The sequence below is a fragment of the Calonectris borealis genome, chromosome Z (genome assembly GCF_964195595.1).
Source record: "Calonectris borealis chromosome Z, bCalBor7.hap1.2, whole genome shotgun sequence".
Lineage (NCBI taxonomy): Eukaryota > Metazoa > Chordata > Aves > Procellariiformes > Procellariidae > Calonectris > Calonectris borealis.
In genome coordinates, this window is record NC_134352.1 from 1,379,636 (window position 1) to 1,403,332 (window position 23,697).

General features: G+C 38.7%; 1 protein-coding gene across 1 annotated transcript in view; it reads left to right on the forward strand.

Moving 5' to 3' along the window:
* The window catches only part of MCTP1 (multiple C2 and transmembrane domain containing 1), a 290,462-nt gene that overhangs the window by 40,857 nt on the left and 225,908 nt on the right, over positions 1-23,697 (forward strand). The window lies entirely within an intron of this gene.

A 23,697-nucleotide genomic window follows, 5' to 3' on the forward strand; every position in this document is an offset into this window, starting at 1 on the left:
AGGTCTCAGTCAGGAATTGTTAGTTACTTTAGTAATTCAAGGATCCTGTTATCTGCACAGCCTTTGTAACTTCTGCTTACAATATTTATTATGCATATAACAGCATCTTGTCTATCCGAGTTACTAGCTGCAAAAGATTGCACTAGCAAGCCAGACAATGGCTCTGCTATTAACCCTTAAGTGTTAGTTCCCTCTATCATTTATATATAAACCCATATATATGGGAGAAACTTGGTATGTGGGATATATCATGATGACAATGTACAAACTGAATTAGACAAAGTAAGAACTACTGAGGCAGTTCAGACTGAAAATTCATCTAAATCAAATGGAAGAATATTGTAAAATCTTGAATTGAAACTTTGTTTGCTAGCAAGGGTTTTGATTCTGTTAAAATGCATGAAACATTTGGCTTTTGAAATGCAAAGGCAAAATGAGTTTTAGTGACTCAGAATCTGGTGAATATAAGATACTGTTATATGGATAATTTGACATGAAGAGATTTTTCTATAATTAGGGTAATAAATCCTAGGATGTGTTGATCTAGCAGGATTAGAATGTGTCAAGTAAAAGGAAAAAATGTTTGGCATTTATAATCAAATTTTAGGATAATTATTTTGATACAATGTTTGGCATGTATGTTCAAGTTAAGTAAAGATAATACTGGAACTCAGTTTTCATGCAAGCATTAGATGAAACCAATAGAATACTGTATTCCAAATTTACTGTGTGTCCATATATGACCAACCAATGTGAATAGGTGAATATGCTAGCCGTGGGGAGAGAGATGCTGGAGTGGTTCTTGGAAGTGTTCTTACAGGTGATGTCTTGGTACCCGCTTCTGACCTTAATTTAGGCAATGAATTTGGGTAACTCTTTTGGTTTTTATGGTACCAACTCAACTCCCTATAATATGTTCATGTGATCATTGAGTAAGACAAAGCCAAAAATAAAGAACTTCGATCTTTAAAAATAGTTATAATTTATTCCCGTAAATCCTACCAGTCTGCAGTAATTTTGGACTCAAATTTCTGAACTATGGAGGGGTTGTGTTCAAATCAAACCACTTTTTTTTGATGTGCTGATGCAACGCTATGAGTTCTTTTTGTCTTTGAAAGTTTTAAGTAGACAAGATTTAGTAAGCAACAGCAATAAACTACAGAGGAAATCCTGGCAAGGAGCGAGGCTCAGATTTCTGAAAATAGGAAGTGCAAAGAAAGGGGAGCAGGGAAGGCAGAAGTGGTATTGATACAAACTTCGGTAATGTCGAGGCAGAGACTGATGTATGCAGTTTTAGGAGAGCTCCTGCTGGTTGTCCTGAAGGACTTAAAGGAGATACCTAAAAAAGAAGAAAAATTCCAACTAAAAGCAAAAAGAACTGGAATGAGTTTATAGCTTCACTTTGACCTGCACCATGCTTGAGCAAGAAGCAGAAATCCGCAGGACAATAAATGAGAGAGCTAATCTGGCACTGCAGGGTTTTTTGCGGTGTAGGATACCCATGTAAAGACAGGAGATTAACTTCCCATGTTACCACAGTCTGTTCAAAATCTAGGTGCAAGAAATAAATTAAGGAATTTATAGAAAAGTGAAAGAATGGTTGCTTTTTATTGGAGGGACAACAGGGAGAGTCTCTCTTTTAATAGCAAATAGTGTCCCTTAGTTCTGGAAGATTGATAAAATTGAAGATCAGAAAATTCTGTCGTACCTTCCAGTACTACGTATTATTAAGTTTCTGGAAGAAATAGAAAAAAGGAGAACTCATGGACAAGAAGATAAATGTGGAAAAATAAGCATGTGGTATGCTAATCTCTTGTGAGCCCAAGAAGAAAAATTATTTTTAAAAGCATAGAGAGTGTTTTTTTTATTTCTCTTCAAGTGTTTTCTTACATGTTAGGAAGCAAAGTTTTTTATCATTTCATCTTCCTGAATTATTTAGATTTGAAAACACCACGAAACACATTTATTCTTAGAAGGTAAGTTGTGTGGATATTACGAAATACAAAATAAGAACTCCAATTAAAAAAAAAAAAGAAGGTTGGGACACATTAAAATGAAGAAGCCAGATATGGTAGATGCAGGAAAAAAAAGTGTGCCCTAAACTTCAGTGAGCTGTCTTAAAAAAGTAACATTTCTGAACGTGCCCCCTGCCAACTTTGGTTCATAAAACATAAAACACTCTAGAAGAGAGGAGAGAGATTTTGCACATTTTTGTACAGACACATGCATGCAAAAGATTCCAAACATGACTATGCTTTTGTTGTTTTTTTAAAAAAAAAGTTTTTAAGTAAAATCTAAAATCTTTTAGAATTCTGATATGCAAAATAATGTTTTCATACTACTAACTAATTTACTACTTAATTCATTGGAAGGGTGAACTTAATTCATTGGAAGGGTGAACCTTTCATGTTTTTTGCTTTTTGTTTGTTTGGTTTTGTTTTTAAGGTCAACATGTAGCAAAACAACATGTAGCAAAACAACAAAGGAAAATAACCAAGCATTAAAACAAATGGAAGGGGATTTTCTCTGAATTCTTCCAATAATGCTTAAAAAAAAAAACAACCAACAACAACCAAAAAATCCCCACAAAACAAAACAAACAACAAATGCAGGGATTCACATGATCCCCTGGTACTTAGACTTTTATAAGGCATTTGGGACCCTGAAGACTGGGACATGATTAATATAAACCTGATTAATATAAACAGACATTCTTCAAATTGGGAGTGCTTGATAAATTTCCAGTACTGCTTTTATCTGCCTGAATTCCTGTTTGTATCAGCTCAGATCTGTGTGAGTTGAGTCCCTATTTGTGAGCGTTTTTCACGTATCAGTCTCAGTTAAGTGTTGAAAAATGTCTATGATTCCTGTTTCTGAAGCCACAATATATATTACTTTTACAATTGCCCCTGAAGAGCTCATTCAGAAGAGGTGGCAGTAGATCCCAGTTCAGCAAACTATTTGGCATCAAAGCATACCTGAAAGTGCTTTACTGATGCATTGTGTAGATCTCAGTGTCGTCTCTTTGTGGAAGATGTGACAGTCTGTAACTCTTCACCTGCTAGTGGCCATGTATGCACATTTGCTGATAGACCACCTGGCCCAAGGTGGAATACCGTATCAGAAAACCAGAATTATGTTTGGCAGAGTTTATTATTGTCTGCACTTTTGCATTTGAGTGAACTGTTCTAGAAATAAAAAAAATTGCATCAGCCAAGCACTGCAGTTACGTTTTTGCTTTTTTGCCAGCTGGAAGAAGTGGAAATAGAGCCTGATGACCATGTGTCTGCTTGTTTATGAAGAACTTTTTCAGGGACATAATTTCTGTGTTAGGTTTTTTTTTAATGTTTTTTTAATAAAGTATTTTTCGGGGAAAAAAAAAATTGCAGGACAGAAGTTGTGTAGGGAGTTTTTCACTGATTGTGTGACTGGACTGCACTATGTCCAGACTCCATCTCCTAGGTGGGCTCTTTTGCTCGCTTGCCAAGTTTAGTTTATTTGAAGGTCACAGCTGCTGCTCAGCAGCCAGAACTTAACAAGAAGTCAGATTGCTGCACGTAGCGTGACTGGCAGAGCTTGTACCTGCTTTGCTCCCAAGACAAACTCGACTCAAACAGTGCCGGGAGTATACTTGTAAATTTTAATTCCACAGGCTCAAGCTAATCTTGTTTTTTTCTTGCCTACGAGATAAATGAAAGTATTTAGCCCAGCTACAGAGCTGAACGAGGAAAGAAGCAGTGTGTGAAAGAAGCATCTGTGTTATGAACGTATATGAATACACGTGTGCTTCCAGAAGTGTTCTCGGGGCTTTACGGGCACGTATGAAGAAAAGAGTCTTGCTAAGAGGAGTAAGTGGTTTAAATAGGTAAACCCAAATAACTGCATGATCTGCTTCTGATGAGACACTGCGTGAACTTTTCTGTCAGAATATTCCTGTTCATATGAACTAACTTAATAATTTAATAATTGCTTTTCTGTTTGGTGTTTAGGGCTTTTTTTTGGTTTGTCTGTTGCTTTTTTTTTGAAATCTTTTACTCCTACGCTTTTCCTGTGCTGTGATAAACCTGTTTTGTTTGTGTAGATTCCAGCAGTGTTAAGGCTCACCTGCTAACAGTGGGTTTCTGTGGGAAGGGTGCTAGTCCACGTGCTGGGAAACCTGGATGCTGCCAGCCACTCACTGAAATCGTTTCACCAAGTCCTGTCTTTCTGCTTCTGTTCCTATGATAATAGTATGCCTTACTCATCAATGTCGTAGTGGTAAACATGAGTTAATTATTAACCACCAATTTCTCTATCCAGTACTGTAGCTTGAACAGTAAGAATCTCGGCTTGGGGTGACCAGCAGGAGCATTGCTGCAGGTTCTCGTGGCGGTTCATTCAGCTGGGGCTAAACTTGGCTCCACCGTTGAGCTACCTAGCTAGCTTGAGTTAAATCTCAGCCAGCTGCAGCCGCCGCAAGGTGCATCACACCTAAAACTGACGTCATTTTGGCCAAGATCCGGAGACTTGATTCTGCCTTTGGAAAACCGTGTAGCTTATTCTTTAAATAATAACAAATGCTGAACTTTGCAACGTACCATCATCCAAAACAAAATGCAGTACAAATTTACTTCATTAGGTCTCTGGAGTGGAATAGAGTCTCAAAATAATCATCTTTATTTAAATGAGGCAAGTCTTCCACTGTGGAAGTTTAATTTATGACTTTGACCTCAGTCTAGTAAAATACTTTAACATGTATGTAATTTTAAGCATGTAAGGGAAGAGTTGCATGGATTTGTGTTCTGGTGCCAAACAACAGCAGGCCCTCATTGTTTCCTCACTCCCAGAAGTATTTTTGATCCTGCTGATTTTTTACTCAAACCCAGTAGGTGTATTCTGAATCTCTCTTGAATCATGAAAGTAGTGAATTTCACTGAACCACAGTGATTCTGTTGTGGTCATTCTCTGAAAGCAAACATTTTTCTGCATATGCTGCTTCAGAGAAATTCTGGTTCAGTATTTTTAAAGTTTATGTAGAAGTAGTTTACATTAAACATAATGTCTAGTTAGTAACCTTCAACAGATGCACACTGCTTTTCAAAAAGTGCGTGTGTTCAAATGTGTAGCACGTATTTTCAGATTCATTTGTAACAACTGAGACATTTCCAGCTTTATGTGTAACAGCTAGGGCATTTCTATTTCTTCTAAGTGATGCAGTGGGGGGATGAAAGCCTTTAAAATAGTTCTTCGGCAGAAGTTATCTATGAATGAAATTCCCCAAAAGGAACGCTAATGTTAAGTTCCAGGAAGGAAGAGGTATATAATCTCTTACAATGCAAGAATATCACAAAAAATGTGTATATGCATGTTTGTGTTACTAATTTCTAAATAATCTGACATATCACACAGTCAGTTTCTGAAAGCAGATCTATTCCAGATCCTGGTTGTTAATTTATGTTTATATTGTTGTTCTTGTAGTATGCAAAATGTATAGTCAAGATGTTATTTCACTTTTCAAGTATATTCTTTATCTGAGGTGACAAATTGAATATATGCTATGTTAGTTATTTCACCCGACCGTATTTACACTATCTTAAAATTTTGAGAATTCTGTCAAATAGTTGGGAACAAGTAGAGCAAACATTTGTCTGACTTCTAAGAATAAGGCAAAAAAGTCTGTTTGTTAGAAAAGGAATGTTCTTCGCTAACAGTGATCCTACAGTTTCCGTATCTCTAATAGTTAAACGTTAGAGAGTTTTTGCACAAGTTACAGGTTACCGATATCTTTAAATGAAGCACCTCTCTGTCCTCCATCCCCAATATTTTGGCGATCGGTGACAATGGGTGATTGCAATACCCCATTGCTTGTAGGGAGGTGCTCCAGTTCCGTTACCTTTTGCTCCAGTTAGTTTATTAAGAAATGTATCTTTAAGTCTTTGTTGCAATGAAGGAGGCTATAATGCGTTTACCCATGGGTTTGTGTTGGGAGTGATTGTCTCCTGTGATACAACGCATGTGGAAAGATCAGTATGCAGAGGGAATGCAGGCTTTTTCTTCAACTATTGAGTTGTCAGAGGGCAACAGAAAGAAGTATCTGTGCGTGGAGCACTTCCTCAGGAAGTACGAGTACTTTTGTACCGTGTAGACTTGGCAGCTAGCTAATTTAGTGTGCTTAAGTTCAGATTTATTGCATTGAGAGATTTCTGGCCCTTCCAGATGTGTTTTTTTGGGAATAATTAAACAGGTATGCATGTACATTCATATGTTTACATGCAGGGGCATGCTATGCATGAAGTGTATCTTCATTTGTATACATCAGTGCTACAACAGAAGAAACTTGAGGTTTCGCTGCTCTCCAGTTATATGGCATTGGGAAGAGTCTACTCTAAACCTTTGTCTCTTCTCAGTGGTGACTTCATATTTTTATTAGTGATTTTCTGTGCCACTGTCAAACTCTGAATCTGAATTTCTTTTGTGCAATCAGCAACAGAAACTGCTTTTCGCAGAACTAAGGAGGAAGAGCGTATGCCGCGTATGACAGCAGGAGAGCACTGAGACATGCCACCATTCCTCTCTACCTTACCCAAAGGAGTTTGCTGATGATGGTGTATAATTTAGATGGCTGTGTTTTATGAGTGCGCTGTGTTTATTTAGCCCTCATCCTGAAAGGAGATTGCCTTAAGGAACCGTGAGACTTCTAGCAAAAACTTTTTCTGTTTGGGATGAAGTGCTCTGTTCAGCAGTAACTTTTTAATCTATCTCAAGTGTAGTGGAGGAGATGCGAGCAGTCCATTGTCCTAAAATATAAATTAGTATGTTAAATATATACAGTTGGTTAGCATTTTAGTGGTAAAATAGTGCCTCATCAGGCAAATGGAGAAACTGATGCACTTGCTGCCTTTCCGAATGAGGGAGAAGTGACATGACTCAAAGATTGCCTAGATCCAGAGGGTCTGTGGACAACGATGCTCCTAACGCTGTGGATAACTGGACATGAAGGTAGAAGGATACTCCTTCTTCGTATCCTGAGCAGCGGGTCCTGCACATGAAGGCAGAGGTCTCTCACAGCAGCCTTCTTAAATTATACGAGGGAGAGAAGAGCTCAGCTTGCTGCCTCTGATGGGGAGAAGCTATGTTAAGTAGGCAGGTTATAGTCAAAAATCAAAACCCTTTCAGCATTTCTAATCTAGTAAGGAAATCTCTGAGACAGATGCCATATATTTTCCCCAGTTAGCAAGTGTCCCACTTCTGTGGGTAGGACGCAATAGTGGTAGTGATGGGGATTTTTTCAGCCACTGCTTTACTACCCTCTCTTGTAGGGTATAAAGCATGTTCGAGGGAGATGGAGATCTGTTGGAGCAACGATACACATGAATAAACTCTGCCATTGTTTCACCTGTATTTAACTGTATCATTATGTAATTGTTCAGAAAGAAACTCTAATGTGTTATGTAAGTTATGCTTCTTCATCCTAATTATCTGTTTAATTAAACTTACTGGAAGTCTTTGAGAGAAAATAGTTCTTCAAAAGTGATTACAAATAGCTCTTTTATATTGCCTGTCACTTGAAGATTAACATCAGTAAAATGAAGTACTACTTACAATTTTTATCCCTTGAAAAGTATTATATTCGGGTAACCATAGAGGCATAAGCCGGCAGACTATTCCTTGTGACTGATGAGGAACACAATACTAATATTACTCACTAAATGACAGCTGTTAATTCTTCAGAAGAGTACGCTGCTGACACGGGATTTTTAATCTGAACTCTCTTCTGATACTTCCATCCTCTGTTTCTAGCAAATGAACGGTTGGGATTTTTTTGTTGTTTTGTTGTGGTTTTTAAAATTATTTTTATGGTGGTTACAGTGGCAATTTATAAGTGAATGACAGTGCTTTTACTAGTCATGTGTACGGTTTCAGCATTGTCGTACTGTAGCAGTACTTTAATAAGCATCAGTAATTAATTCTTACTGTTGTAAACATCTGTGTCTTTCAGTGCCAACAATGAGCAGATGACTGAAATTCTTCCCTAAGTGCCCACTGAAATCTTAAGTGACTGCAAGGCTGTGTGTGCCTTAGCCAGTGCTAGCTAGCCGGCTGTGATACCCTGTTTCTTCCATGAAAATAAGTTGTTTGATGCCCTGTGAAGTTAAAAGCAGAACTATAGTCATGGGATTTCAAGTTCTGCTGCTATAATTGCTGACTTTTTCTTCTTTGTTCCTTATTTCTTTTTAAAATGGATATGGTTATAAGAATATCTGAAATAAGATAGAAACCTGTCTGCAAAGTGATTCTCGAAGTATTAAGTCTGATAAATTCATACTGTTCGCAAAAATGTAGAAAAAGATCTCGTGAGCCTTTTAAAAGGACCTGAGGGATGAATATATGAAAATAACTTCATCTTTAAAATTTGCTTGCAAATGTTCTGTTTCTTCTATGCTTATTCATCTTCCGTTTGCATGGATTCTAAGAGATCAAGCAGATTGCTTTCTTTCGTTGTATATTTTGCTGGCAATCAGAATTAAGCAACTATTTGAAGCACTAGTTGACATTTTCGATTCTTATAGATGCTGTGCTTCACCTCACGTTTGTATAGGAAACTCATCATAATCAGAATTACTAGGTAGTGAATGGGAACAAGTCTAAACACGTACTTTGTGTTTCATTACTCCAGACTCTGATGGTTTTGGTCAGCTCTTTTAGTCTTTGAGTTCCTTTTCTGGTTGGATTATGTTCAGTGTTTTACTGCAATGTCAGTGGTCTCATGTGGATGGCTCTGTGATGGGATACCGTATTTTCTGAGCAAGATTTGTATCGGTAGCATCCAGTTGCAGCTTCTTGTTAGACGAAAGGACTTTCAATCTCGCATTCTCTCTCATTTTCATTCATGACTGGTTATTTTCTTTGGGCCATGGAGTTTTGCCATGCTGTCCTATACTTGATACCAGTTTTCTAACATGTGGTCTTCCATTTACACTGCAATTATCAGGGCTTATTGAATGTCTTTGAAGATGGTGTGGCTGGAGCCAAGGTGAAATGTCGTTAATCCCAGAAACTTTCAGGTTTTGACAACTGCAGATTTTTACAAGATGTTTGGAGCTGCATGTTCGTTTAGGTTTGACCTCATCTTTTCTTGTGGGAGACTGAGATTTGTCAGTATTTCAATCTTAATATAGTGTTTCTAGCTTCTTTTTTTTCTTCTTCAGGTTATTTGTAGGGGAGGGGGCATTTTATTAGTATTACTACTTTAAAAATATTTTTATTATGCATGTATAGGAAATCCAAATCTGTGCATGTGATACCCATTCACGTTTCACGCAGAGCAGATGCTACCCCTTTGTGTAGTTGTAGGCTACTGCCTACAAAGGTCTTGCTCACCTTTGCTTCTGAGGAGGGAGCTATAAACTGAATCATTCACAGTCAGTGGCTTTATTGTGAGGTCTTGATAAGTCTTTGTTCTAGTCATGATGAATTATGAAAAAAAATCCTTTGACAGGGCAACTGTCTGTAAAGAATTGCAATAGATTTGTCTTCGAATGTGCCAAAATGTGCTCAACATGTAATGTTTGAGTTCATAATTTGATATTGATGGTCTGTAACATTTTCTGCGGTGACTATAAGAATATTTTCTCATTAGAGAACACAACCAATATAAGATTTGTAAGGTAATGTAGCTTACTACAATTTTATTTTTGTCCAGGAGCAGAAACTGGTCTTAATTACGTATGTTCAAGTGACTGCTGAAACACTTACAAGTGTCAAATGTTAAAGAATAATCTAGATGAGAAATAATGTTGACAAAGGCAAAAACTCGTAGTTCTCTTGGCGTGTATGATTCAAATAACAGTGAAGGAAACTTAGTGGCTTCGTGTTATAAATCTAGTGTGTTTAAGTATGGTATATGATCGCAGACTGAACAAAAGTCGGTAACTGATGCTCCTGTTGGTGTATATCTAGTAGTATTGCTGAAGCATACCGGGAAAGGGATGACTAATGCTTATGCCAGGGGCATCTATTGAAAATGCCTTTGAAACGCGTAATTTTAAAATGCAGGACACAGTCCTCTCCTTGCACATCTGAGGATGCACGGGATCTGTCTTGCAATGCCACCTGCTGCACTTGAGCATGCACGTGCAAATCGCACGCCGAAGCTGCTCTGAAGCAGCTCGGTGAAATGCTGTGAGCAGGAGGCCCACAGTGGTCAAGCAGGGGAGAGGAGGTGCACGGACAGCTCTTTACCTTGCTTTGGATGTTAGTGAGCTTGTGCTGAGGGCAGGAGTGGGAGATTTGAGGCATAAACAGCCTTTTCCTTTCATGCCAGTGACAGCATTACAGGGAGCTGATCTAATACTGCACAACTGTATCTAAAAATTTTTGCTGCATGGTATCATTAAAACTCATGTTAAAAATAGTCACGCACAAAAACCAGTCATTTTCTAGCATCACTGAACAGAAATATTTCTACTGAGCTTTTTCAGGGCATTCCATCCAATGCTTTCCAACGCTTTATTTAATGATCTGGAAGTAAATACATTTGCTGTTAATAAAATTGGCAGGCGACACATTGCAAAAAGGCATAGATGACAGCTTGAGTGACTTTATAAAGTAGCCTCATTTAAACAAAGAGCAGCTTTTAAATACAGTCAAAATTGGTGTTTGCCTATACACTGAGGGATGAGAAATGCAGATCTCATCTCTGTAAAAGGGGAATAATGTCCTGGCAAGAAGTGACAAAAGGGATGTAGGAGTCATAGTTAGCAAGCAATTCAGCAAGAGAACAGTGTAACATTGCAGCAAAATAATCTATAGTGACCCTGAGATCTATAAAACGGAAAGTCCTGACTGCGAGGAGAGTTGATTTCACCTGTGAGTGAGGAGTGGCTGAGAAGGGCATTAGAATATTGCACGTAGTGTCTGCATTTTTAGGAAGATGTTTTAAAATAGATTCTTGGGTTGTCATAAATACAATTTGCAGGCTGAAGAAAATGCTGAACAGAGAAAACCCTAAAGGTCAATATGCTCAGCTTGCCTGAAAGAAGGTGGAGAATGGTTATAATCCAGGAGTACCTCAGCAGAGCAAAAAGGGTCTCTTCAGTCTCTTCCCTGCAAGATTGCTAGTGGTGAGGGTGGGGGAAAGGCAGAGGATCTTGCTGGGTTCTGCAACATTACATAAATGTGGGCATGTCAATCAAGTGCCTTTGGTTCTTGTTATGTAAAAAGCCATATCTAATTTATTTTTATTAGGATGATTACTTTGAGAGCAACCTATCAAGGTGTATAGCAGACTTGCTACCTCTTTGCACCTCAGGAGGATCTGTGTTGTCCAAGCAATGTGATGGACACAGTGGCAGGCCAGTGTATTTCAGTGTGCTGAGAATGGTCAACGTGGGACATTCATAGTCCTGTGAAGTCTGAAGCTCTGAAACTGGTGGGTCAGCGGAAACTTGTACAGGTTTCTGTGATCTTTTTTCTTTTCTAAATGTTATGCCGTGGAACTTACTGGATCAGACCGTGCTTGCTTCCTCTGTTTTTCATGCTGTGTATATTATATTGTGTGTTAAACTTGATTGAGTCTCAAGGGCATTCTTCTACAGAAAGCGTATGATATCCCTAAATAGGTTTGAGCATTCTTTTAAAAAAGCTGCATTATTTGTAATTGTACTTTCCCTGACATTTCTTAAAAGAACGTGTATGTAGCAGGGATATACTTGCTTTGCTCTTTGCCCTGATGTCAACATGGCATTTTTGGCAGATCTGTACCTTACTTAAATGAGCAGGTAGCATTTAATCCTGCAATTTGTATACCCAAGTCAGAAGAACTTTAAAGCACAAGAACTCTTTCTGCACTCTAAACAGAATAGTTGTTCACAGAAATGGTAAGTCATTCTGTATTCATGTGTTTAAGAGCTTGGATTATGAAATACATTCCTCTCTTTTTTTCTTTTTCCCTTTTTTTTTCTTTTTTTTTCCCTGTGTCCCAGGCTACAAGTTGCTGAGGGCCTCTGCAGAGAGGCGCTGAGCTCCCGCAGGGGCCGTGACACTAGTGGGGTGTGGTGGGTTTCTGCCTGCGTGCAGAACCTCTTGGAATCGGCTCCAAAAGGATGGATTTCCCACATGCATAAATGAGTTGTTTGTTTACAGTTTGTGTTCATAAATTCCTTTTACAAAGTTGTGCTGAACTGGGGGGAAAACATGCCTTCAGTCAGGACTTAATTACAAATGAGGCTGGGGTTGAAGCATTATCTTTGCAAACGAAGGAACAAGGGAAGGGTAGTAATTCGAAACTGCGTATGCAACACTGAAGAGAAGCTATTACACTTCATAGACGTATAGTTCACCTGAGGTTAGTAGGGGAAGCAGGGCATACTGAAATGCAGGGCTGGGAGGCGCCTCCTGGGTGCAGTCCTTTACAGCCATGTCATCTTATCACAGTCCAGAACTAACAGACTACCTGGGAAACGAGGTGCACCTTCCCTCTCCTGTTTCTACTCTTGTCTTAGAGCCATACTCCTTGGGTAATGGGACACCTTCTTCAGTTTTCGAGCCCAGATTTATTCATGATCATTGGCAATGTTATACCTTACTTAAATAGCTATATCTGCCTGCATGATCTATATACAGACCACTATGTATATGCTTGAGTTTTGATTATTTTTGTTTGTTTTTTTTTAAACAACTTACTCCCTCCCCGAAGATAAAGAAATGTTTTGATATTGGATGGCTTATTACAGGTTGTTTTTTCTACATGTTTCCTTGTATTGGCATAATGCTTAGGAGGAATAGTTGCGTATTGCTGGGCTCTGCACAAACAGTAATACCATGGTTGCCTCTCCGCATCTATAACAACATTTTTTGTTTTGTTTTTATTTTTAATCCATCTGTTAGTTGTATTGAAGTTTTCTGATATGTTTTCTAAGATTTTATTTACTGAATTAAAAACCTGGGAACTCTACCTAAGGAGCTTTACCAGTTGCTCACAGCTTGAGGAAGTCAGAGTGCCACCCTGGTGTTTGGGTGACGACTGGAGCGTGAGAACACCACAAATGCCCAGTTCCCACTTGCTGCTCCTTCAGGCAGAGGGGGTTGTGCAGTCGGAGGTAACTCTACCGGCTGTTGCTGCCACTTCTCATTTTATTCTCCTATTCAGTCCCATGGGTTGAAATGAATCAGCAAAGTGGAGCTGATAAGCGTGTTGAGTTTAGAGGAGTAATCCTCTAAATTTACTAAACAATTTACTAAACAATAAACCTTAACTAGAGCAGAGCCATTCTCTACTATTATTACTTACTGTAACATCACCCAAAAAAGCATATATGGCCATTTAGAAAAAGCTTCTGGAAAGATCTTTCTTGCTAAAGCATTTGCTTTAGTGATTGGTGATGCAGTGGTTTTAAATGAATATCCTGCATCCTGGATCTGTTAGATCATAAAATGAATTTTACTGCATGTATTGTATCTTACGCAGATTACTTGAGTTGAATGCATAAATTTGTGCCCAGCTTATGGCTAGTAGCTAGATACATTTAGAAGGATATACAATTGATAGTTGCTTGGCCAGAAAAACATTCAACTAAGGTTAGGTACTTGTCGGAAGATAAACAGTTAATAATAGGAACAGGTAAAAACAAAATAAAGATATGCCAGAAAGCTCAATCTTCAGTCTTGAAAGGTGTGGCCTGTTGTCTTCCACTGTACTTACGGTGTCCTTTCTAGGCCTGGCATTTTTGTAAGCGTTGGAATTCCTTCTGCCTCGCAGAAATCATGCTTTTGCAGGTGATTGGGAATTCATCAGCACAAATGAGTTTATTACAGATAACATAATTCCTTTAAAATTATCTCTTATCGGAACAGCTTCCTTCTCTGTGCCCCCACCCATGAATAGAAACTAAAGGATTTTGGAGGTGTTCAGCATCCCTCAGGAGTGGCTTCATGACCAGCAGATCTAGTTGTAGGGACTGTGGTTTAGAATCTGTTCCTGGACTGGCCGTTGTCGCATCTCCTCCAGTGCCTGCCGTCTGTAAACTTTGATCCACTTGTTTCATACAGTTCCTTTGATACCCCAAATATTGGAGGATCTCACCGGCTTCTGCCTGGGAAAGGCAATCTGAACAGTCTTCCATTGATTTGTTCCACAGAGGTTTTTGCAATATCTCGACACAAAAAGCTGTCTGTCCTGCATTTTCTTTCTGCTTGGTAAGAAAAGAGAGCAGTAGTACAGCACATTTCAACTCTCAGTTTATGCCATCACAGTGTCATACACACTTGAAAACTGTAATTGCCGAAAATTTTTTTGAAGCACTCAAATTGCAAAACTGCTCTGCTCTTTTCTTTTGTGTCTTTCCAGCTGAAATGTAAACAAATCTTACAGCCTTTTCATTGTTTGGGCCATCATAGACCTCATGGATTAAATTATATCACAAATTCTGAGCATCAAAGATGCAAATTATTTAAATGCCCAATTACAGTTGACTGTGTAGTCTACCTCTGTGTTATGGTAAGTTTTTTTGCATTTACTGGGCAGTAGCTATTTTGGTATATTATTATTAAATTAAATTTATACCTCTGGAGCAAATGAACTGAAAATAGCAAACCCAACCCCTTCCCTGTCCAGAGCTACTGATTAAACAGTTATAGTAACTGTTTTTAAATTACTTTTAGTATGTGTGTCAAGGTCACATTAAATCATCTTTAAAATGCGTATATATGTAATGCACTTTGAAATTGTCTATTCATAAACAAATGCATCATGCATATATTCAAAATGAGTGGTTCATAAAAATTTTAGCAGAGAGGTAATGCACTGCTGTACATTTAAAATCACATTTAAAAATTCTTATTCTCTCAGGAATTAGGTTAATTGCATATTTGATAAGGACTCCCCAAACTCATATGGCAGACTCTTGTTCCTCCCCAGCTCCTTTCAGAGACAATGCAGACTGGAAGTCTAGCTTCTAAGAGCATTAATTTTTAATATGTTATAGTTTCATATACATGAATGTAGAGACTTGGAAGGGTTTGTAAACGAAGACCGTGAAATGCCTGATATAATTCAATGCTTGAGAAAGGAGAAGAAAGAAAAAAAAAATTCCTGAAGGAGATTGGACTTTATACAGAGTTTTTGTCCCTCTGTATAGAAATGAGTATAAGTAAGCTTGAATGGTTTCAAAGTTCAGCTCTTGAGTACTGCCTGACACATCTCACGTACTGTATCTTGGCGTTTTGCCTCTAATCAATTTTGTTCTTACTCCATGCTTGGGAATAATTGGTTCCCAGGTTTAATGTTTTGTTATTTTTTAATCTTTCATATGAAAAGTTCTTCGGTGTTCTTGTGGATATCTGCATTCCTGGAAATGTTTTAAAAATTAACAGATTTACTATATGCTTGTGCCCTTTTGTAACATCACGGATGTTGTGTATGCATTTCATCAATAGAAAGGTAAGAACCTCAAATTAAATGCAAATGTTTTGGACAGCATATTAAAGAACTGTCTGTGATGTGTCCGTCATGATATAAGTGGGGGAATGTATTTGGTTATCCTGCCTTTTTAGTCTTTTCTAGACATTGTATTTTGGCTTAGTTAGGTGTGAGTATCACTTGTGTTTTAATATTAGTGATTGCAAGCTAGCTAGCAAATTGTGTAGTACCCTTGCCATCCTTCCAAGATGAGTCTACCTACGCAGGATAATAGTCCAGCACTTGTGCCTTTCCCAGTTATCTGGAGTGCAGAGAAGCTGCAGATGAGTGTTGGCACAGTGCTGTGATGTGGGAAGGAGCTCGGACGTCGTAGGACGAAGATGATGAAAGATCTTAACCAGGACAGGACATTGGTTCCTAGAGTTCTTGGATCGTTATCATGATCAACCCTCAAAACACCTTATCAGAAAACTTACATTTGAGAATGCTGTTAAATTAATGATTCCTTGGGCCACTCGCCAGGTGAATCATTGGGAATATCATATGAATGTAGCTCTGTTAATATGGTGTCAAAAATGTGTGCAATTTCTATTAAAGTATTATGCGTGAGCATCCGAGTGTTCTCAGTAGATTAAAAAAAGGAGCTGTACTTGTAACCATACCAGATAATTGTATTGACTCTACCATCTCCTACTGATCTACACGTGTGTGTAGAGTGAAACTTAATGTTTGACCACAGAAAAATACACAGGTCTGTGTTTCTACAGGCCTTGTATCTCTATACACGCTTGTGTTCTGGCTATACGTCTTGCACGTAGTCATTTCTATGTAGCTTTCAACTGAAGTGGCCTGCTCCCTGTTGGTAGCTCTGTTCTTTTTGCATAGCTGACACAAGCTGCTTTAGACGTTGAGTCTGGTTTGGATCTGATGGTTGATGGGTACAAATGCAAGCACCTCTCAACAATACCCTTCGGTTCCACACGTCTTGGCTCTCTGATGTATTCTCCTGGCTTGATTAGAAACTTTCTATGATAGCTAATCTGCATCTCTCCTTAAATAGTGGGAAAGGATGGTCAATTCTCATATTGCTTTGTGAATTCCCAACAAACTCAGATAATAATACAAATATTAGACCGCGTAATTAGAACAGAAGTATCGTCAGCTGGCTGAGACATGCAGAAGTAAGTGCCCTAAGCTGTTAGTACCCCCACAGAGTATGACTTTTAAAATTTGGGGGTTTTGTTCAGAATTCCCCGGTGCTATTTTAGATTTACAGAAGGTTTACAGAAAGCAAAGTTGCTACACCATTTAACAGGTAGACAGTGGGGGATAGTAAAGAGCAACCTTTTTAAGTTCTGAAGTGTAAAAATCCACCTGACTAAAGGGATTGTTTCATCAACCCGCACGGAAAAACTCTTTCAAAGGTATGTTTTCTATTCAGCAACAAAACTTGTGTTGCAGGAGATTACACCTTTCCGAACTCCACTTGGGGGTAAGAATGTAATTAGCTGAGAGGCGGGAGAGTAGCAATTATGGACAGGAGTCCTCCATAAAAGTCCTGGGAATAGGAGAACCAGCAGGGCACGTTATGAATGTTAAAAATATACACGGGCTTCTAGGGACCACTAAAATAAGATGTTTCAGGGTTTAATGTGTTAGTTTTAACATTACTAGAAAGTCAAAGCTATGAGATGGAGAATTCCTCAGTGTATCTGTTGTGTGTCTTCATCACCAAAGACGACAGTCAAGAATGCATTTTTGAGCTCTGGTTTTACTTCGTTAGGGAAAACTTTACACAAATTTCTCATGTTATGTTTTTTTCTTAGAGTGTATGATTTTTACAGTATTGCGTATTATTGCTCTCAAATGTGTTATTTTAAGAGTTGCTAAATATTTGTGGGAGTGTGTTCTTAAGTTACAATTATTTCAAAATAAATGCATTAACTTTTTTAAAGCTAAGGCAAGACTTTCAGCTGTCATTGTTACCTGACATATAGTATTACTTATTATTGTCTCAAAATTGTTGTAAAGTTACCATAGAGCAAAGTGATCATTGATTTACTGACTCTTTTGCTGTATTAAGGATTTGAAATAAGCTAGTTAGGACCAAGTTGTTTCTAACAGTTTTGGTTCTTACAGGAAGCAGCTTCTGTTTTCATTTCTGTTGGTTGCTGTTTGCTCTAACTGAGGAAAAATTTTCAGGATCTGAGACTTCTCAGTCATGAGTTTAAAATGAGAAGGCTGTACTTTCAGCGCCAGTTGTTGGTTACCTGTTACTTAGAAAAGCAGAGTTTTCTCAAATGAAGAGGCTAGTGAGGGAAAGAAAAAGTTGTACCGTTGCCTGATTTGTTTCTCCAATTCATATATGGTCTGCTTAGTCCAAATGTGTAAATCCAGTGTTTCTAGTTAACTTGCTTATCAGACTGTGGTTTAAAGTTCCCTTTGAGATGGGAGCTTATGGGATCAGGTTCCGCAAACATATAAATCATTTAAGTCAGAATCTCTGGCTGCTCAGGCAAATAACTTCTTTAGTTACTTGCCTGAGCAGCCAGAGAAGATGCTGCAGGGAGAAAGGGAGGCTGCAGGGAGCCGGGTGCACCAACTTGAAGAGATTTCTGGATCGTGGATCCTGGATCGCAACGGGTGCCTTCCTGCACCAGAGCGTGAGGTGCTTAAATGCGTAAGAAGGGGTAGGCAATTGCCCTCCCTCATTAGCATCGACTATGAGACAGATTCCCACTTAGCTGTCAGTTTATGTGAACTCTCAGTCAGAGGTACGTGAATTTTTGCCTATTTGTGGAAGTGAGACATTAACTTTTTCGGGGTTGTGTGTTCCACAGACAGCTAGAGAAAAATGCACCATTGCTATGGTAAATCAAAACTCATTTTCTTTTCTTTTTTTATGATTCCCTTCATGCAGATTCTCCTCCATATTCATTCAAGTACTTCTTTCCAAGAGTCTTCCTTTTCTTTTTAATGATTGTGGCTTCTATTTATGTTCATGTGCTGGCTTTTCTGCTTTGAAGCACAGAAAAGATTTGTAAGAGTTTCTTTGGGGGACAGAAAAAACATACTGGAGGGTATGTAGTTAGTGGATCTAAGGTCCTAAAACTAGGATGGGCTACTCAAACTCAGTCTGCTTCCAGCTGGGCTTTGGGAATGAGTGATTAGAGTGGGAGAAGTCTGCGAGCCTCTCTGGAGCAGAGCCCTGCTGCAGCGTGAGCTGCGGGAGGGAGGTGACTCCCCGCTGTTGTTCCTGCGGACGGGAGCCCCAAACGCAATCACCGCCCGCAGCCCGGAGCGTCTAAATCTGGCTGTAGTCGTCTCAGCTGCAGAGTGATTCTGCATGCTTCTCGGCTTACTGCTTTGTCACCTCAAAATAACCGGTACGTCTGAGCAGGGCTGACTGTGCGTCGCCTGAAGCGCAGCGGTTTGCGTCCAGTGCTGGAGGGAGTGCATTTGTGTAGGTAGCGTTGCTGGCCTCTATGCAGTGTTTCGTCATTGAAAGGTCGGAAACATATTTTAGCTTAAATATCAGTTCTGGTCACTTCATTGTTAGATAATGAACTTCTAGAACAGCAAACCTAATGTAGAGGCTGTGTTTTAATTATGGTAATGTTGCTTTTAGAATAATATGTATCACTCATAAGATTTTTAGTTTCACCTTAGTATTTTTCACAGAACATTAGCACTAGTTTTGCTAATGCGCTTTACCGGTCCCCTAGGAGTTGAGACATTTTATACATGAACTAGAGTGTATAAATGTATCAAAAGTTTTTATTTTCAGACACTGTCTTTCAATAAGTGTAAAACCCATTGTTCAAATGGAAAATCAAGATGGAATGAACGTTACTGCTTTTCTTTGTGTATTGATGAGGGGGAAGTATTTGGAGAAGATTGGAAGGGGAATTAGCTGGAAGTTCTTTTGTAGGCATACAGGAACTTATCTTGTAAGGAAACTTCCATTCTGTGCAGAGTGGCATTCAGCTGAAGCACTTAGAAGAAATTTTTTACTTTTGCTAAATTATTGCTAACAGCATGTAGGGAGGGCATCCAACGTAAAGCACCATTGATACTCAGTTGTCCCCAAACTGCCGATGTGTGTGTATTCCTGCTGGCAGGAGCAGTGGTTGCAGGGTGTGTGCACTCAGCCACAGAAGTACCATACAAATGGGGAGCAAACTGTTTTTCTGGTGGGCCGATGAGGCAGCAGTTTTGCCTGAGATTGGTTAAAGAGCTCTTATAAGGAAAGCTAACAGGGTGGGATTAGAAATACAGAACCAGTTCCTGAGAAGAGTTCATTTTAAGGGAGGTCAAAAACTGGGTTAACAGATGTCTTAGGTTCAGCAACGAATCTGCCCTGTGTGTTGAAGATTGCAATGCACTTTCCTGCAGTGCTTGGTTCTCTCACTGTATAATCAGGGTCAGGACTTAATAATTACTGAATGGAAGTCTTGTTCTAGGTCTAGTCCAAGATACAGGGGGAAAAAGGAAGAATTATGACAGTCTCCTTTTCAGGTGCTGGTTGACATTCTACTTAACACAGAAGTTACAAAATTTGCACATTCCATTAAAAAGACTTTTGGAAGTTACTGAGAACTAATAAAGAGCTGAGGTTTGCTAAGATAAAAGAAAGCTTGTTCAGAATATGAAAAGTATAACAGTCTGCATTTCTGGAGAAGGTGGGTTTTTTTGATGACTTCGGTGATTTAAAGTAACTTTTAACAAATAATTCAATTTTTTACTGTCTGAAATCTGGTAACTTCTGTACTACCAAGTTTTATCATTCCTCTCACCTTTGACTGAAATCAAATTGTTATACAAAAAACCTCAGCTGTCAAAGTCAGTAAATAGACATTATTTGAGGTTTGCTTCAGCTTACTGAATAGTCTTGTGGACATACCTGTTTTTTTGCAATTACCAGTTATTATAGCTGTTTCTGGTACTAGTGTGCATATGTCATCAACAGTTTGTCATAGAACTTAGGAATTTCCTAAGCAGGAATGGGACCTGCCTTAAACATAAACGTATGAACAGAGGTGGAAAAAGCACACTTGTCTACCTGAGGTGACACTTGGATCCTAAGTACAGAGAAGACCCCAGAGCAGTTCAGGAAATGAAATTTCAGTTTGTGAAAAATGCCTGGGATAAGTTTGTTTACTTTGTGTATTTCCTTGCTGCTAATATTTTGAAGTATTTTGTTCTAGAAGCATTGAAATTTTTATGTACTCGAATCCTTTTTTTCCAAAACAAAGTTTGCTTCAGCAGCACATCAGTAGCTGCCTTGGGGTCTATACCAGCTCAGAATACTGGGCACCAAGCTTCACATCACTGCCTCAGCAGCCTGTCTGTCTTGCCTGGTTTGTTCTACCTGAAGGTTGGAGCAGAGACTTTTCCTGGCACGTTTCTGTTCTACTCATTAATTTTTTTCCAATAGGAAATATGTTCTGCAAGCAATTTCCCCCCTGCATCCCCTGCTAGACTTTGGCAGTCCTCAGTACTGTGGCCAAGAGCTACGACCGAGCTTTTAACTTTTGTAGGTTGTTTCGTATCCATCTGTGGTGTTGGTTCATTTCTTTGTTCCTGCTTTGTTTTGCTGGAATTTTTAAAGGTGTGTGTCTCAGTTGTTGCATAGCTGCAAGATGGGTTGCCCATCCTTTTTCAGAATCCTCTGCCGGACTCTCAGCTCAGGTTTGAGAGAGGAACATGAAAGGAACATGAAATGCACTGTTTTCTACCAGGAGGAGGTTGGACAACAGAGCTTTTTAATGTTCCGACCTGCTTTTGCAAGACTGGAAGACGCAATGTCTCTCAAGTATTCCTCTAGGAAGTGTTAAATTATGGTGATCAGTTACCCTGATCGTTTTATATAAGAAAACAGAAATATAGTCTGAAGGAAGTTCTCAGTACAGCGGATAAAAATAGTGGAAACACAGAGGGCATGGATGGAGGAACAGGAAGAAAAGTATTAATTTTGTAGGAGAGCAGTTGGACTGTTTTGAGATCATTATGTGCTACCAGTAAATCATTACTCACCTGCAGGGAAAGGAGGGACCATCCCAAATCTCCCTTTAAAACAAACGAGATGTCAAGGCTCTTCTGTCCCTGTTCATGTTTAAGCAGCCTCTGCAACCTCTGGGTGGTGAGGGAAGACTGGACGTGGCTTTGGGCTTTTTCCCCTCATGGTACCTATTACGTGAGTGTTAGTCCACTGCGTGAGCTACCACCTTCCTCTTCCATACACGGAGACACCAGTGCACAGGAAAACGTTCATCCCCAGAGAGACGTTCACAGCCTTTTTCATTCTGATCAGCCCAGTTAAAACACAAAAAACTGTTTCAAGGTTCAGACCTGTTTACTTGGGAAGGAGAATGTTGGCTAGCCCACTTACAAAGTGTGCAATGGCAGTTGTGGCACCTGAGGCTTTTGTATGGCAATGATTGCCGCTGTTGAGCAGTGAGTTTTGGAGGCAGTCACACTCATCACTTCTTATCAGAGTTTCCCTGCTATATAACCCTTTTTATCTTTTCTACCTACAGGAATGGGGCAGTTGTTTCAGAAGTCAATAGGCTGCTTGAATGATTGCAGTTTACCAGAATCCGTATGCTCAAAACACCAAGATACGGCAGGTGTTCAACATAAGTAGAGTATCTGAGCACCCTACGCAGATTTTCTTCACCAAATAGTATTCCCTGTTACATACTACTTATTTATTTCTGGAAAAGTATTCTCTTCAGACATTCGCCTGTTACTGTTGGTTGACAATCACTTTTCTACCTTGTAGCCCTTTCGGAGTCTTGCTGTTGAGGAGAGGGGGCATGGCTGAAGACTCCTGATTCCTTCTGGCCACACAGACGAAATAAACATGATTTATGTCAGGAATGACCTCATTTGTAGAAAGCGAAGTAATAGAGTACTGTGCTTATATGTGACTTTTGATAGCACAGGTTTTGCAGTGTTTTCTAAGAGCTGTCGAATGTTACTGTATAACAATGAGACTCTGCAGTGTTATTGGCGTTCTTGCTGTCTCAACATTACTGTCTGAATTACTTAAGTATTTTGTGTGGTAATTGGAATGCAATACACTATAAGCATTAAGTATTATTTGTAAAGATGAAAACCTGCTTGTTAAAAATGCAACATTTATGACCACGTGTTAGGTTAGAAGTATCAATTTTAATAAGTCAGTCAGTTTTTTATTTTTTAGCTTCATTTTACATATACTCCTAATAAAATATGTTTACATATATATCAGAAGTATTTTGTTAGCGGGTAATTGTGCATGAAGAGAACAATAGGATAAAATATGATGTTATGCAACCGTGCAGTTAGTTTTTATAATATTAAGAAAACTAAAGCATATTAATAATTTCAGTCAAGCATTCAAAAAGGAGTCATACTGCCCTTAGATACAAGATGATGTGCTTTTTATTTTTTGCTTCCTGTGGTATCACGCCAAGCTTACTAAAGACACACTAAGTCATTTGAAATGAGCTGGGCGTGCTATGATTGATGCTTTTCTGTAAATCCTTTCCTTTATCTTTTGAAAAAATAGAGATAGGGGAGCAAATGAGAAAAGGTGGTCAGGAAGAGAGTGACGGACAAGGTTAAAGTAGTTAATATATTCTGCTTGTCAGCATTTACTTTCTTACTTTGCTGCAGAGTTCCTAGAAGGTGTTTTGCTTTTTTTCCATGTGCTGAACTTGGAGTGCCTGGACTCTTATTTGCACCAGTGCCACAGGGTTCATTGTTTCAGAAAATCTACATGCATAAGACATGGATACCTTAATTCATCACAGGATTTCAACAGTAAAATAATGTGGTGAAAAATTGGTTACTGATTGCCTATTGGATAATACTCATCAGGAAGTAAATTTGAAAGAATAAATTTGAACGAGCATTTTATTTTGGCCCTGCCTTGCCTCTGAGAGATTAACTTTAAGATACCATAGAAATGTTCGTAGGTACCCTGTAATTTTGACAAGAATATCTAGCAGTACACATTTACCTGCTTCTCGTTTTTTCTAGCACAATGCCTTCAGCTAACTTTTCTGATGGTTTTTTTTTTTAATTTGTTAGTATTATACAATGAGTAATGCAATTTTTTTATGCTACTGGCTATGGTAAACTATTAAGTTTTATTGCAAATACAGATAATTAAATGTGATTCTCTGAAACATTATAAAATAGTTCCCTTACTGGTATAACCAATAGCATGAATTTTAAAAGGTCTTACTACCAATTCAAAGGCTTCTTTTTTTAAAATAGGAGACCTTGCTTTGATTGCAAATTGAGGAAAT